This window comes from Microtus oregoni, unplaced genomic scaffold (genome assembly GCF_018167655.1).
Source record: "Microtus oregoni isolate MIOR12 unplaced genomic scaffold, Mior012 000033F_ref0000390, whole genome shotgun sequence".
Taxonomy (NCBI): domain Eukaryota; kingdom Metazoa; phylum Chordata; class Mammalia; order Rodentia; family Cricetidae; genus Microtus; species Microtus oregoni.
Window position 1 is genome coordinate 13,972,426 of NW_024543092.1, and position 15,863 is coordinate 13,988,288.

Consider the following 15,863-nt stretch of genomic DNA (forward strand, 5'->3'; position numbering starts at 1 on the left):
CCAAGCACCTCATCCTTGGTGAGGAACAGGTTGTAGCTAGCTTGTTCTGGATCTCTGTGCTGGTTCTGCCCCAGCAGACACTGGCTACTCTGCACTTACCATTTCACATGAACCTTGAAAAAAAAAAAACAAACCAGTGGTCACTTTGTTCTGAACTCAGCAGCCCTCATGCCTTTTTGTCAGCATAACCTATGAATGGATTTTCTACTGTAGAGAAAATCTCAGGCTCACAAATGACAGCGATACACATCCCTGTGAATTTTCCTACTGTCAGTTAATTTATGCTGTTTTCTAATCTGTCTATTTTGGTTTTACTTTATTTATCCGTACATGCATGCATGCATGCGTACATACATATATACATATGTATATATGTACCCTTTTTTCCGGCAAAGGTTTTGCTATTGTGCCTGAAACTTGGGATCTTCCTGTCTTGGCCTCTGAAGTACTGACCTAACAGTATCATGGCATTGCAATCTGGAGAAGGCCTAAATCTCAGCTGCTTAATGGGGAAGCTGAGGCAGGAAGATTTCAAGTTCCAAGCCCACCTTGGGTTATAGGATTTGTTCAAGGCTACCCTGGGCAATTTATTGAGACACTGTCTCAAAATGAAAAGTAAAAATAGGGCTGGGACAATAGTTCAGTGTTAGAATTCCTGTCTTGCATGTACAGTGCTCTAGGTTCAGTCTACAGTACTGAGGGAAAGGGAAGAAGGAGAAAAAAAAAAGAGAGAGAGAGAGACCCATTTTAGAAAGTAACGTGTCCTTCTAATGTGTCAGAAGCTGGAGTTTGAACAGTAGAGTTCTATTTAAGACACCTAATTCCCCTCCCCACCCACACTACATTGTGCACTCTCTGCAGTCAGAAAATGTGCTAATCACCCCTTTGTGTACCTAGCACCCACTTGGCCCCTGCCTTGTCAGCCTTGCTCAGATCCAAGCGCTGAGCCAAAGAGCACAGCCTCCCTGATGTTTTGTGATCTTATTTGTAAAATGGAGACATGCTGTGTGTACTTCATAGGAGACTGAGAGCTGCTTGTGAGGTCACCTGTTTGAAGCAGAGAGTCTGGATCCTGGTGCCAACAGATGCTCATTGCCATCCATTTGATCTGGTGTCCTCCAGCCAGATCTCTAATTGACTGGCTTCATAACACAGTGCTTTTAAATGTGATGAGAGGTTTGGACTCCTCTAGTTCAAGGTCCTAACCAGCTCAAGGACTAAGATTTTCCAAGGTGGCAGGAAGCAAATTGCTCTCTGGGGGAAAAGTCAACTTCTGTCTGAAAATATGGAACTGTCCTGGGGACCTTTTTATTAAACCCTAAAGGGCTCATTTTTCTATGAAATGCAGAGACTTGGGCTTATTATTAGAAAATTACTTCCATATTTAGAGAGATTATAAAGTAAATTTTAAACCAATGTGAAACTCAGGAATTTTCTAGATCAAAAGCCCTTGTAAAGCTACAGTTTCAGGCTAGGTTAATTACCATTTCACAGGAAGTACCCTGGTTACTGAACTTCAGACTTGACTGGAAACTGACTGCTAGGCTGTAGGTGACAGACTGCATCTGGTCCCTTCTGCTATACAAAGGTATTCTGTACAAAATTCTGAACTCTCAAGTACAAACTTGAGTGTCCTTCATTTTACATTCCCCAGAACATAAGCAACAAAGAGAAACCATCCCCAAAATGGCTTTCTCAGCTACAGAGGGGCAATCAACTTCCCATTGTCAACCTTGGCTTTTCATAACCATTTCTTATCACCATTGTGTAGGAAGGATACACTGTAACCATTTCTCACCACCACTGTGTAGGAAGGATACACTGTAACCATTTCTCACTACGACTATATAGGAAGGATACACTGTAACCATTTCTCACCACCACTGTGTAGGAAGGATACACTGTAACCCATTTCTCACTACGACTATATAGGAAGGATACACTGTAACCATTTCTCAACACCACTGTGTAGGAAGGATACACTGTAACCATTTCTCACTATGACTATATAGGAAGGATACACTGTAACCATTTCTCACCACCACTGTGTAGGAAGGATACACTGTAACCATTTCTCACTACGACTATATAGGAAGGATACACTGTAACCATTTCTCACCACCACTGTGTAGAAAGGATACATGATGCTCTCATTGACAATGTACCAGCGAAGAAGAGGGCTGGTTGTTTTCAAAGTAAGAGAAGCCTCAACCAGTGAACTTCTGCATGTATCATCACAGACTTTCCTTCTCATTTCTACTCCACCTTGCCCATGACCTGCCAGTGTTTCATTTGATGCTACATGAGTGGAGATAGTTCACTATTAGTAATTCAATGAGCCTCTTTGTTGTTTTCTTTCAGGACAGAATGATCGAGAAGTTGCAGAGCATCTAAGCTTCTAGGAGGATGTGAAGTTGTTCATCTTGAGTAGCCTGGCTACAGCTGGAGGTCAGTATTGACTTCGTTTGTCTCTATGTCTTTAGGAGTCCTTAGTGAGCAGGCTGGCCTGAGGCTGGGGCAAGAGTCACACTTGCATCAGGCCCACTGTATGATTCTCTTTCTTACCCCTGTGACCAAATGTCTCACATATGAACTTAAGGGAAGAAAGGTTTCTCTTGGCTCATGGTTTGAGGGGATGGTCCACAGTGATGGGAAAGGCATGGTGGCAGATGGTGCCATGGATGTGTTAGTGTGCCGCAGGGTTCCTCAGCCTCCCTCTTGTCAGAATAGGAAGCAGAAGCAGATAGACCTTAAGTAAGGCTATCACCCTCAAAGCTGACCAGTAGTGATCTACTTCCTCCAGCCTGATCCCACCTCCCCAAACAGTACTACCAGCTGGGGACCAAGTGTTCAAATAGGTGAGCTTCGGGGGCACATTTTTACATATAAAGCATAATACCTACTGTCTTAGGGTTTCTATTGCTGTGAAGAGACACCATGACTCTGGCAACTCTTATAAAGGAAGGCATTTCAGAGGTTTAGTCCATTACTATCATGGTGGGACATGGTGGCATTCAGGCAGGCATGGTGCTGAAGAAGGAGCTGAGAGTAGAGAAGGAACTACCTCGTGATCCCATAGGCAATAGGAAGTGGTCTGAGACTCTGGGCATGGCTTGAGCATATATGAGACGTCAAAGCCCACCTCCGCTTTGTGGAGTGACACACTTCCTCCAACAAGGCCACACCTACTCCAACAAAGCCACACCTCCTAATATTGCCACTCCCTATAAGCTTATGGGGGCCAATTACATTCAAATTACCACACCTCCTAACCCCCTCTGGCTTTGAAGTTGACATGTAAGAGGAAAAGGCTCAGGGTGGAAAGGCTACCTCTGCAGTTTGTTGCCCCCAGACCCACAGCCTGGAGGACCTCAGTATTGGGCCTCAAGATTCTAATGGAAAATTAAACGAGGTGGCAAAAAGGTTCAACTTGAAAGGCCAAACTCTGTGAGCACATTTCTGAAAGGACTTCTTCCTACCTTCCCCTTCCAGGGACTGGGAGTGTAGCTCAGTTGATAGAGTGTTTAACAAGCATACATGAAGGCCTGAGTTCAGTCCCCAGTACTGCATCAAGAGTCATGTTGATTCCTACCTCTGATCCCAGCACTGGGGAGCTAAAGGCAAGAGTTCAAGGTTCTCCTCTGCTACATAGGAGGTTCAAAGCCAGCCTGCACTGTCTGAGACCTTGTCTATAAAATAAAACAAAAGGACCCATCTTCTGTGCAGTGGAAAAGTTGTCACATCCCCACTACAGAGATGATGACCGGCTGTTTACTGTGGTGTGTCAGTTCATCAAATTACCCTCCTAAAGGACCTTCGTCACTCTCATGTACCATCATGCCACATCCTAATGGTACCCTAAAGGCCCCTCAAATCCTGTAGGATCAAAGCCAGTGTCCTGGTTTTCAAGGCCCTTGTAGCCTCTTCACATGCCACCCCTTCCTTTCCCTTGAACCCATCATCCAGCCGTGCCCTTGCTATCCTTTCTGTCTAGCATGTGCTTCTCCCTCCTTCACCATCTACTTTGCAAGGCTCCCCACTCATGCCTGCCTTTCTGAGGCTCATTGCCGTAGCTGTGTGTGGTTCAGTGGCCTGTCATTCACCACAGTGTACATGTGGTTTTGCCTTCTCCCCAAGGGCTGCACCAGGCACTGTCCTCAGCACAGTTTCCTTTCTGCTTTACTCTCCCTGCCCCTCCCCCCAAAATGCTGGAGATTGAGCCTAGGGTCTCACATGCTAAGCAAGGGCTCTATCATAAGTTCTTCCCCAGCCTTCTCTTTCTTTCTTTCTTTCTTTCTTTCTTTCTTTTTTTTTTTTTCTTTCTTTCTTTCTTTCTTTCTTTCTTTCTCTTTTCTATTTTCTTTCTTTCTTTCCCTCCCTCCCTCCCTCCCTTCCATCCTTTCCTTTCTTTTCCTTTCATTTTCTTTTCTTTTTTTTTTTTTTTTTTTTTTTTGGTTTTTCGAGACAGGGTTTCTCTGTGGCTTTGGAGCCTGTCCTGGAACTCGCTCTGTAGACCAGGCTGGTCTCGAACTCACAGAGATCCGCCTGCCTCTGCCTCCCGAGTGCTGGGATTAAAGGCGTGCGCCACCACCGCCCGGCTTTCTTTTCTTTTTTTGAGACAGGATTTCTCTGTGTAAAACAACCCTAGCTGTCCTGGAACTCACTTTTGTAGACCAGGTTGGCCTCAAACTCACTGAGATCTGCCTGCCTCAGCCTCCCATGAGCCACCCCTGCCCAGATTTCTTTCTACTTCTTTTTTTTTTTTTTTTTTAATATTTATTTATTTATTAAGTATACAATATTCTGTCTGTGTGTATGTCTGCAGGCCAGAAGAGGGCACCAGACCTCTTTACAGATGGTTGTGAGCCACCATGTGGTTGCTGGGAATTGAACTCAGGACCTTTGGAAGAGCAGGCAATGCTCTTAACCACTGAGCCATCTCTCCAGCCCCCTCTTTCTACTTCTTTATATTGAGATAGGGTCTCATTAAATAGATTGCTGTTGAGCTTGCAGTCCTTCTGCTTTTAGCCTGAGTGACTAGGATCAAAGATCTGTGTCTCCAGGTCTGGATCTCTCCTTGTGTCTAAGATTTAACATTGCAGTGACAAGGGTACAGGCCTCGGAGCTTCACTTTGTAGATTCAGATCCTGGTTCTGTGCTTTAGTGAGTGTGGTCTTGGGCATCATCTCTTCCCGGGCTACTGTCTTCATTTTGAAATGGGGTGGTAAAGATGCGGACAGTCAGGGTTTGGGACATGTAGAGAGTTGGGTGTGAGCTCTGAGATCTGGGTCAGGGTCATGGTAATATACATCTGTGCTATGTGTTACTATGTGCTTTCAGTTATTAGAGTTTGCCACAGGGAAGTGGCTCAAAACCGCACACTTTTCTCCGAGAACCGGCGCCACACAACTTTCAACAATGATTTGTAGCTTCTGGGAGTCTTTTTGGAGTTTATCTACTGTGAAGGAAGGGGGTGCAAGTGTAATGTTCTATGATACTCTAGGGATCTGCAGGTGTTCTCTGTTGTACAAAGACGTCAGGCCAGGAAGACGTCACGCCCCTTGTAAGCTCACTGTCCCCCCCCAAACCATTGCTGTAGTATAAATTCCTTTAAGGTCCCCAGCCCTGTACCTTTGCAATACCCACACTGTGTGGCTATGGTGGCAGCGATCCCACCTTTCTCCAGAGTGGACAGATACATGACTCACCTGTCTCTATGGTTCCATCTCCTCTGAGTCAAGACATATTAGTCTGTGGTCCTCACTCCCTTGACCAGCGTCCATCAACAAGCATGCAGATGCAGCCAGACATGGTCATGACGGTCCCAGAGTATGTCCATTCCCAGTACTGTCAGTGCCCCTTCTGCGTGGTCACTCTGTGCCTAGAGGACCCAGAGGTTTCTCTGTGTGCAACTCATTCATGCAGATAGTGGGAGTAGCATGCCTGAGTGTGGCCATCCTGCAAAAAGAGATAACTATAGCATTGAGACCAGACCCAGGAATTCCAGAAATACTCAGTGCTCAAGCCCAGCCCCTCCTCCCACCCCATCTCACTCTGTGTGCTCCATGGTAGCTGGCATTACCCCGGTTGACTGCTTTCTTCAAGCTCTGAGGTACTTTGGAGGTAAAAGGTCCACCTATCCAGAAGTCTGGATTGTTTTTGAAGTGTCTACCCTGTGGATTGATCTCCTGGAGAAAAGGGAGGGTGTTTCTGTTTTTTGAATGAAGCTTTGAGAACTCTGTGGGATTACAGGCATCTTTACTCCCCAAATCTTGCTCCTTCTCACCGTTGCCCTTGCCACCTTCCGAGGGTACTCTGTGGGCAGCCACTTCATCTCTTCTTCTACAGGTCTGCAGCCTGCTTCTGCCCATCCCATCCTGCTGAAGTCCCATCTCAGTTGGGAATGGCTTTTTTTTTTTAAAAACACATCAGCTGGCTGGTTGTATAGGTGTTTCCCAGCATGCCCCAAACCCTAGGTTCTGCTCCAAGCACCAGAACAAAAGAAAAGGAAAAAAAAAAAGAAAGAAAGAAAACTGATTTCAGCATTGATTTCCCCTTCTCTTGCAAAGTGCTCTGATTTCCTGTGCTACGCTCCACAGATAAATTCACTGTGAAAGTTCTCACATCAGGAGGTTCAGTTTGTGTGGAATTTCACAGCCTGTGCCCACAGTCTAGCATTGAGGAGATTTTGTTGTGTTTGGATTAGAAAGAGAATTGCAAAGTGTTCAGACTTCCTTCCCGGATGGCTCCTTCTATTACTTCCTCATTATATCAGCAGCTGCCAGAGGATCCAGGATAAACCATTTTCCCAGGCCTGCTGAGAGGCCAGGGCTCTCGCAGTGGCTGTTTTATTGCCCCATTATCAGAGCCAGCCTCATGGTTTCCACTGTGGAAGTCTAGAGAGTAAACACGTGGACTTGTATTTGTAAGTGTGGAGCACAGGGCTGTCCCAGGCCTCACCGTGTAACTCTGGCCGGCCGTGAACTTGCAGCAACCTTCTTAGCATATTTGGGGTCATGGACGTGAGTCAACGTGTCCAACTTGAACACTTCTGTTTTAAATTGCTTACATGTCATGTGCACTTCCTGTTACATTAGTAAAGTTCATTTAAACTACATGAGGTAGAAACCCACAAAGGTGAGTTTTAAAATAAAAAAGGATCTAGAAATATCATCTTTCCAGATCCTAGTGGAGCAGGCCTGGGAAGGTACGCACCACCACTGAACCCAGGGGCCAAGATGCTGACCATGGTCCTGGGGCCCTGCCCCCAGCCGACCTCTGCTTCTCTTTCCCCATCTAGCATGGTTCCTGTGTTTGTTTTCAGAAAGCAGTGTTTTCTTTTCCTCTCTTCTTCAGGAACTTTTGGTGCTCTGGGTGTCTAGCTGGCGACAGGTCTGCCTCCCACGTGACCTACAGGCCACTGCAATCCCAGCATGACCTCTGCTCCAAGCTTCCCCCTCTCACGCGTCTCCTCATTGCCTGCTGTGCTGCTTTTTTCCCCAGTCATTCCCACACCTTGAGGCTGTCCTCAGGCAGGGCCATCCCTCTTTTGGCACACAGCCGCCTCCCACTGAGCAGCATGGCACACTCACGGGGGCTCTTATCTTTACAGTTGGATTATGATCCCCACGAGGATGTGCTCAGGCTTCCCCTCCATTCACAGCCTTCTCTGGGGACAGGGACCCAGACTTTGGACCCATTTCTCCCTGTCGCTTCTGTGCCAGGGCCTCTTCAGTCCCTCTGAAGGCTGGCATAACCACAAGGCCACACGAGCCTTCTCGGTGGCTGTTTGGGCAGAGACAGGCATGGAGGTCACAGAATCTCAAGTGCTGCCTGACTTACCAGATGACTGCTGGCTGCAGGGACTTCGCGTGTTCGTGGCAAGCAGACGAACACTGCAAAGTTCCGCTCAAGTCCAGCTTCCTGATGCTGGCATTTCCTAGCAATGGGTAGTACATTCTTTTCAAAACTTAGTAGAGGAATTGGTCTTTTGTTGAAGTTGTACTTTGGTTGACAGCTTGGGTAACCTTAAGTCAATGTTGATACTTAGTAGCGTTAGCTCAGAACAGGAATGGAGGTACATCACTAAGATAACAAATTCCTGGAGTAAGCGCTAGGCACTTATTAATGACCAATCAATGCACCTACTTACTGGTGGCAGAGTCAGGGTGGTACCAACACCTCAAGATGCTGAACATTCAGGAATGGGTGACTTTGAAACACTGAAAGGGTCAAAGACCTGCAGCTTCGCTCTTTGAAAACCCAACAGCAGCACTGACGTCTGAACTGGAAGAGAGAGGACCGAAATGAAGAGCTCAGCTCCCTTCCAGATCTCCCCGGGGCATCTCTAGGCACCAAACCATCACTTTCTGGCCCCGGGTCTTCAATGTACTCCTTCCAGTCTCCCAGGGGCATCTCTAGGCACCAAACCATCACTGGATGGGCAACGTCTAGGGCTGCCTTAATGGAATTGGTGATGAGCTTTGTAGCTGTGAGTGGCTCTTGCCTAGCATATGCAAGGCCCTGAGTTTGATCCTTAGCACCACAACACATGTATACACACACATACAGAGATACACACACACACAGAGACACACACACTAGCTGAAACACATCTTCTTTGCAAAATGGACAGGTGAGGACCGTAAGCTTAGTTTATGATCTCTGCTGCAAGAGGACTTGTCTAGGAAGCTGAGCTATTTAAATTTTAAACTACGTTTTTTTCTTTTCCTGTTTATGTGTTAAGTGTGACAGGCGTGGTGAATGCCCTAAGTGTGTCTCAGTCCAAAAGTCATATCACAGACGTCAAGTACAGTGTGACTCAAGGTCTTGAGCCAAGACTGGTTTGCCAGTCTCTGAGTGTTCTGCCGTGGCCAAGGGTATAGCTGATCCTGTGCAGATTGCTAGAGGGGGTGATTTTTAGACTAATGTGACATTTTCACTACCCTAATGACACATAGTTACTAATTTTTTCTTGAGTGTACATGTGAGTGTGTGTGGTGCCTATATGAGTATGTATATACATATCTATGTGTGTGCGTATGCATGTTCTTTTTTTTTTCTTTTGGTTTCTCAAGATAGGGTTTCTCTAGAACTCACTCTGCAGACCAGGCTGGCCTCGAACTTGCAGAGATCTGCCTGCCTCTGCCTCCCGAGTGCTGGAATTAAAGGTGTGCGCCACCACTGCTGGCTGAGTGTGTTCTTCTATTCTGAGTGGAAGAGCTGAACTGGGGAGGAGACGGGAGAAAGATCTGTGTTCCATGTTCTCCACCAAAATCTTTGATGTTCGTTATTTCTTTGCAGTTATTTGATCCCTTTCAGTCTTTTAAGACCCACAGAAGAAGAAGGAAATGGAGAGAGAGGAGTGCCATCTGGCAACTGATTCTCCCTTCCCCCACCCATGTTCCCCCATGCCTCACCACACAACATTTAGCTCAGGACACAGTGTGTCTTTCCAGCCTCCGCCTTCTAGGGACCACTGCAGAATGGCATCAGGGGAGGGGTACAAGTGCTGGCTCTCTTGTTTCTCCTGGGCTTCTGCTGAGGCCTGGGATGAGAAGACCCAAGTGCGTTGCCAAGTCAGGCATTTCCATGGCGTGAGTCAGACAGAGCGGGCTTGACTGGGTGGATACACAGCTAGAAAGCTTAGGAGCAAATGCCCATCCTGGGAGATGAAGGATCTTTGCCATTGTATGAATTCAGGATCTTTCTCAGGGAAGCCATCCTGTCGTTTTGTTTTGTTATGGGCACCCCATAAACCTGTGGTGGCTCATATTATTCCTCCCTCAGTTTTCTTTAAACCTGCTTAGGAAGCACGTTGGTACAAACCAGTAAGGGATGTGGAAAGTCTGCATTCTTTGTTGGAGTTAATTAAAACACTATAGGACTTTCAGGAGTATGCCGATCGGGAGATTGTGACCTTAGAAACCAGGAAGAAGGCTGGAGTTCCATCTGTCTTCATTCACAGCCTGCCCATTCTTTTTCTTTTTGTTTGTTTGGGATTTTGTTTTTGTTTTTCAGGACAGGGTTTTTCTGTGTAGTCCTGACTGTCCTAGAGCTCACTCTATAGGCCAGGCTAGCCCAAATTCACAGAGGTCCTCCTGCCTCTGCCTTCCAAGTGCTGGGATTAAAGGCATGCACCATCACTGTCCAGCAAACCTGCCTATTCTTAACTGTCATAGTTCCAGTAAATGGTTGATCAACTGTTTAATTAAAGATTTTGGGACTTTACCTAAATAGAGACAATCTTGATCAACTGTTTAATTAAAGATTTGGGGAATTTTTACCTAAATAGAGACAATCTTGATCAATTGTTTAATTAAAGATTTGGGGAATTTTTACCTAAAAAGAGATGATCTCCGAGTGCTCATAATGCTCAGAAATGCTTTGCGTTTCTATAAACATCCTTATCGCGCACCGACTATCACTTATCACGCATCTGCTATGTGCAAAGTGAACGTGAGTGCTGGAGACCCAGTCCTGAGCGTGGCTTGAGCTGCAGACCCCTCACCTCACAGAAGTCTTAGCTCTGTGCGGTACCCTTATCCTCTACAGCCATTTGAAGAACCTTAGGAATTAACTTAAACTTGACTGTCACAAAATTTCAAATAAGAGAAATAAATGTTTAATACAGCATCTATCACCAATGTATCGTTTATAATTCTGTGTAAATTTATTTTTTACCTTTTCCATTTATATTAAGCTCATGTGTAAAAACATAAAGTCCTGCATCCTGGTGAGAGTTCATTCCTTTATCTCACACTTAGCCGCGTGCAGTGTATGATAGGACAGGCCCAGAGGTTGGAAGTGTGGAAATGCAGAAGTGCCTTGAACTCATGGCTCAGGCTCTGCTCATATCAGCGGTCTTACCCCAAACCATCCCTTCACAGTCCTAAGCCAGCTCTTCATAAAGGATGGTGGTGCGGATGTTTCAGAAGCAGAAAGACCAGGAAGGTTAATTCTTCTCTTCTTTGGAAACATCTAATTATGAAATCTCAAGCCCGAATTTCTGAAAGGCAGAAGCCCCCAGCCACATATCCTGGGACCCTTGTGAGTAACCCAAGAGGGTGGATCACTCTGTTGTGGCTCTGAGCCTTCCCTACCTCCCTGACCATGTTCCCTAGCAGCAAGTGAGACGGACGGGATAACTTTGAAGCTGTAGCAACAGAATAATTGTGCCTGCTTTATAAGACCTACTATAAGCCAGAACTATGACATCGTGTTATGTCAGGACCCTGATGCCTCCCATTTCTGCAAATGCCTTTTCAAGAATGACAGACTTTGAGTAGATGTCGGGCAACGTATTTCATTTAAATTTTTTTTTCCAAACCAAGATTTCCCTTATTTATATTGGAATGTCCCTAATGATAAGGTTCCTGAAAGGGCTATTGCATTTTTAAATAGCAGTCCATCCTCCACTGAGAAGCCAGGACCTACACTTGGGTTTGTCTCCCTTACTGCAACTTGTCTCTGAGACGCCCACAGCCCTGCTCTTCCTGTCTTTTTCTTTCCAAAGGCTTCTCTTACTCCACCCTCATGCTTAAGCCTGTGTCAAAGTACAATGACTCACCCCCAACTCCGCTTTAGAAAAATGTTCTCCTTGCTCCATCGGTGACTTAACACTTTCCTGAGTAGCTTCCTAGACTCATGAGTTGTAGTGCACCTCTGTCTTGGGAGTCACCCAGCTTTCCCTCCAGAGCCACTTTCACTTTAAAGAAGTTGCTCTGTTAGCACAGGGTCCTCTTTTCTAAGTTCTCTTTCATGTACTGTGCTCTGGTTTTCCTCTGTTCGTCTTCTGTACTGTGGATCAAATCCAAAGTTTTGCATTTTCTACACAGTCCCTGATGACTAAGACACACCCCTCAGTCCAAATAGATTGTTTTTATCCTTTGAGACATGGTCTTGCTATGTAGCCTTGGCTGGCTTCAGCTAACTAGACCTTAGGCTGGCCTTGAACTAGAGGCAATCCTCCTGCCTCAGCGTCTCCAGTGCTAGGATTACAAGCATGCCCCACCACAGCCAGGCAGGTCTGAATAGATTTTTATTTCTATTTTCTGGGTGGGTCTTTATGAAGAAGATGCAAGCTTTTGTTTCTTTCCTAGGGAAATGATGAGCGGGTGGCTTTTTTTTCTAATGTACAATAATGCAGTACTGAGACCAGAACCACCTCTCTGTACCTCAGATGGGAGGTTGGCTCTCTGTCCTCTTGTTTCTTGTGCCTCAGAGACTCCATCTGGTCTTCCACATACATTTCTTCATCACAAGAACCTTCTATGTCACAAATACTAAGCAAAACAAAACACAAGAAGTCCATTTTTGCTCCATTGTTGAAACAAAGTAACATCGAAGAATTTGCAGAGAGCCTTTCGTGATGCACTAAACCACTCTGCTATTGGTGGGGGGTCTCCTGTCCATGGGGGCTGCCCCAAATGCCACATTGCCTTTGGGGGGGGTCTCTGTCTATAGGGACTGCTGCAAACACCACACTACTGTTGGGGGGTCTCTTGCCCACGGGGGCTGCTCCAGACATCACACTGCCATTGGGTGGGGGAGTCTCCTGTCTACGGGGGCTGCTGCAAACATTTTTGCAGAATTAGAAGCAATCCATTGTGTCTGTGAGGAAGACACACCCTGCTTGTCCAGCCTCTCGAGATGTGGAAACCCAGCGTAAGCCATACAAGAGCCCACTCACAGTGCACCAGACTCTCATTACTCTACTTGAGGCATTTCCTGTTTCTGATCCCAGGCCTTCCAGAACCCTTTCCCAGAGCCGGGTTGCCTGACTGCTTTCTCCTGGTACATTACTACACAGTAAATGGCTGATTTCATATAATTAAGGAAGCTATTCACGGAGACTAAGTAGATGCCAGGGGCTGCATAAAAACAGATGCAGGGGAGACATGTTTGCATTGAGGGTGCAGTCGTGTTTGACTTTTATGAATGTTTCTCACTTACGAAGAAAAAATTGGGAACACCAGGAAACAATGCCGTGCAATGCTTTTTAAAAAGAGCCCATGCAGTCAGGTTTAATTTTATATTAGAAAGTTGCCACTTTTAAGACCTTGAGAATTCCCAAAGGTCCATATATATAGTAAGTTGCACATAAAGCCTATTTATAATTTTGGGAAATTTTATAGTTAAACCCAAAAATGTTAATATTTTACAAACGTGTACCTGCCACAGGCCAGGGGCATGAACAAAGGACTTGTATGTTTGTAATGATGCTTCCCAATAACCCCATGATATCCAGGCTTATAGTACATGCCTACAGTGCCAGAAACATGTGAGGTGGGGGCAGGAGGATATCAAGTTCAAGAGCTCCCTGAGGTGCAGAACGAGTTCAAGTCCTGCCTGGTCAGCTTAGTGAGACCCTATGTGAATGAAAATACTAAAAGGTCTGAGGATGTCGCTCAGTGGTAGAGTGCTTGCATAGGGCACGAGATGCCTTAGATTCAAGGCCAGGTACATACACGTGCACACACACATGCACATGCACACAAGACAGTCCTCATTGGTACTTGTCCTACTTCGTACATGAGAAAAATGAAGCCGTGGGAAGGTCAAGTCCTTGGCCCTAGGTCAGACAGCTGAAAGCAAAGGAGTGACGTTTCCGCAGCTCAGTTTGACCCCAAGCTCATCTTGGTGGCCTTGTGCTGCTGTATTGCCTTTCTACAACTGCCAAGAACAGCTTCCTTAATGAATTATTCTCTGTGCAGGTAAGGGCAGCCTCCACATCACAGAGTCCCAAAACATTTGTTTTGGTTAGCACTATGTCTTTCTCGAGTCCCCTCTTCCACAGAGTAGCTGAATGCAAGCCGACCAGTGCCCTCTTGTTTTCCAGAATGCTCTTATCTCTCGCATCTGAAACAGCTTCAGGCCTCCCAGGCTGGCCTCAAGCTCACTATATAGCTGACAATGACCTTCAATGTCTGATCTTCCTGCCTCTTCCTCCCACATCCTGAGAGTACAAGCTTGGCTCTCCATGCCTTGTTTATACTGTACTGGGCATTGAACCCAAGGATTTCGGCAGTCTAGGCAAGCTCTCTACCAGCTGGGCCCTGCCCACAGTGTACCTCATGTTCATTCTCAGGATCTGAGAATATACTGTGCTCTGGTTTTCCTCTGTTCGTCTTCTGTACGGTGGATCAAATCCAAAGTTTTGCATTTTCTACACAAGTCCCCAATGACTAAGACACACCCCTCAGTCCAAATAGATTGTTTTTATCCTTTGAGACATGGTCTTGCTATGTAGCCTTGGCTGGCTTCAGCTAACTAGACCTTAGTCTGGCCTTGAACTAGAGGCAATCCTCCTGCCTCGGCGTCTCCAGTGCTAGGATTACAAGCATGCCCCACCACAGCCAGGCAGGTCTGAATAGATTTTTATTTCTATTTTCTGGGTGGGTCTTTATGAAGAAGATGCACTCTGACCAGTTCCCTTTTATGCGGTGGCAGCGACAGGGCTAGTGGTACAACTCATGGCGGAGCACATGCTTAGTTGGCTGAGACCCTGGTTTTGACTCTTGGCACTGCAAAGTGAAACAAACGAATAAACAGAAGATAAATGAAGACTCTGTAGTCTTGGGTTAGTCAGAAAACAAAAGAAGAAAATACCAGGAGGCAACGGTGTTTTAACACGCAATAGAATTTTCCATTTTCCCTTTGATTCGGGCTCTGGTGTAAAATGGTAGTCTGCACAGCATCTGTGAGGCCTTTCTCGCCATGCTGAGACACACCTCTTCTGACAGAGCAAGGCATGAGGCTATTAACACCGGAGCCATATGCAAGCCATCAAGGCTGATGGAGAAGGGGTGGATGGCTCGGGGCCCCCCAGGGTGGGCTTCTTTGCTTTCCTCGTGGCTGGCAGGATGCTAAGAGTTTAGGTATTGGCTCCCTCCCCTCAGCTCCCAGCAGTAGTCTAGAGAAGGAGCAGATCTCCACGTATGCTACTCTAGACCAGAGCTTTCTCCAAGGCAGGAGCTGTGCCTTGCTGTTCCTGAGGGTCTTGCTCTGAGCCTGGCTCTTGAGTACATACCAAGAAGGTAGCAAATAAAAGCCAACAGGAATGTGAGCTGCTTACTCACACGGAAGGAGCCAGGGTTTCTGGCTTCCAACCTCATACTGTTTTTTTTTTAAATATTTATTATTTATTATGTATACAATAGTCTATTCTATGTGCATGCCGAAGGCCAGAGGAGGGCACCAGACCTTATTACAAATGGTTGTGAGCCACCATGTGGTTGCTGGGAATTGAACTCAGGACCTTTGGAAGAACAGGCAATGCTCTTAATCACTGAGCCATCTCTCCAGCCCCCTCATACTGTTTTTGTAAAAATATATTTTGGAACCTGTGGGCCAAACTTTCAGTAAAAAGTGTACCACTGAGGAAGCCTCCGGGAAAGATTTCCTTCTACGAACAAATTAAAAACATGGCTCCAACAGTAGTTATTTCCTGGAGTATTAAATGGCCGGAATCTTCAGGAGACCCCAGCAGACCTTTCTCTATGGTCTAGAACCCTAATCAGGAACCAAAATGCTGGGGTGCATATCAAGTCCAGACCACCATACTCAGTGATGTACTTGGGGGAATGAATCCTTGAACAATTTAAACTTCACGTGTTCTTCTAGTAAAACAGCTACACCAGGCCAGACCTCACAATACACATCTGTAATCTCAACATTCAGGAGGCCAAGACAGGAAGGATGCCACAAGCCCCAGGCCAGCCTGGGCTAGGTACGTAGTGACTTCTAGGCCAGCTTCGCCTACAGAGTGAGACCCTATCTCAGAGCAAAAATAGAAGAGCTGGGTGCAAGGTAGTATTGTCAATGTCGTCCTCAGCTATGTAGACAATTCAGAGCCAGTCTGG

General features: G+C 46.1%; 1 protein-coding gene across 2 annotated transcripts in view; it reads left to right on the forward strand.

Moving 5' to 3' along the window:
• The window catches only part of Scaf8 (SR-related CTD associated factor 8), a 210,777-nt gene that overhangs the window by 175,690 nt on the left and 19,224 nt on the right, over positions 1 to 15,863 (forward strand). For both annotated transcript variants that reach the window (XR_005976766.1, XR_005976767.1), the window contains exon 22: positions 2,362 to 2,448. The gene's annotated coding sequence lies outside the window, so the exon portion shown is untranslated. The remainder of the gene's footprint in view (positions 1 to 2,361; positions 2,449 to 15,863) is intronic.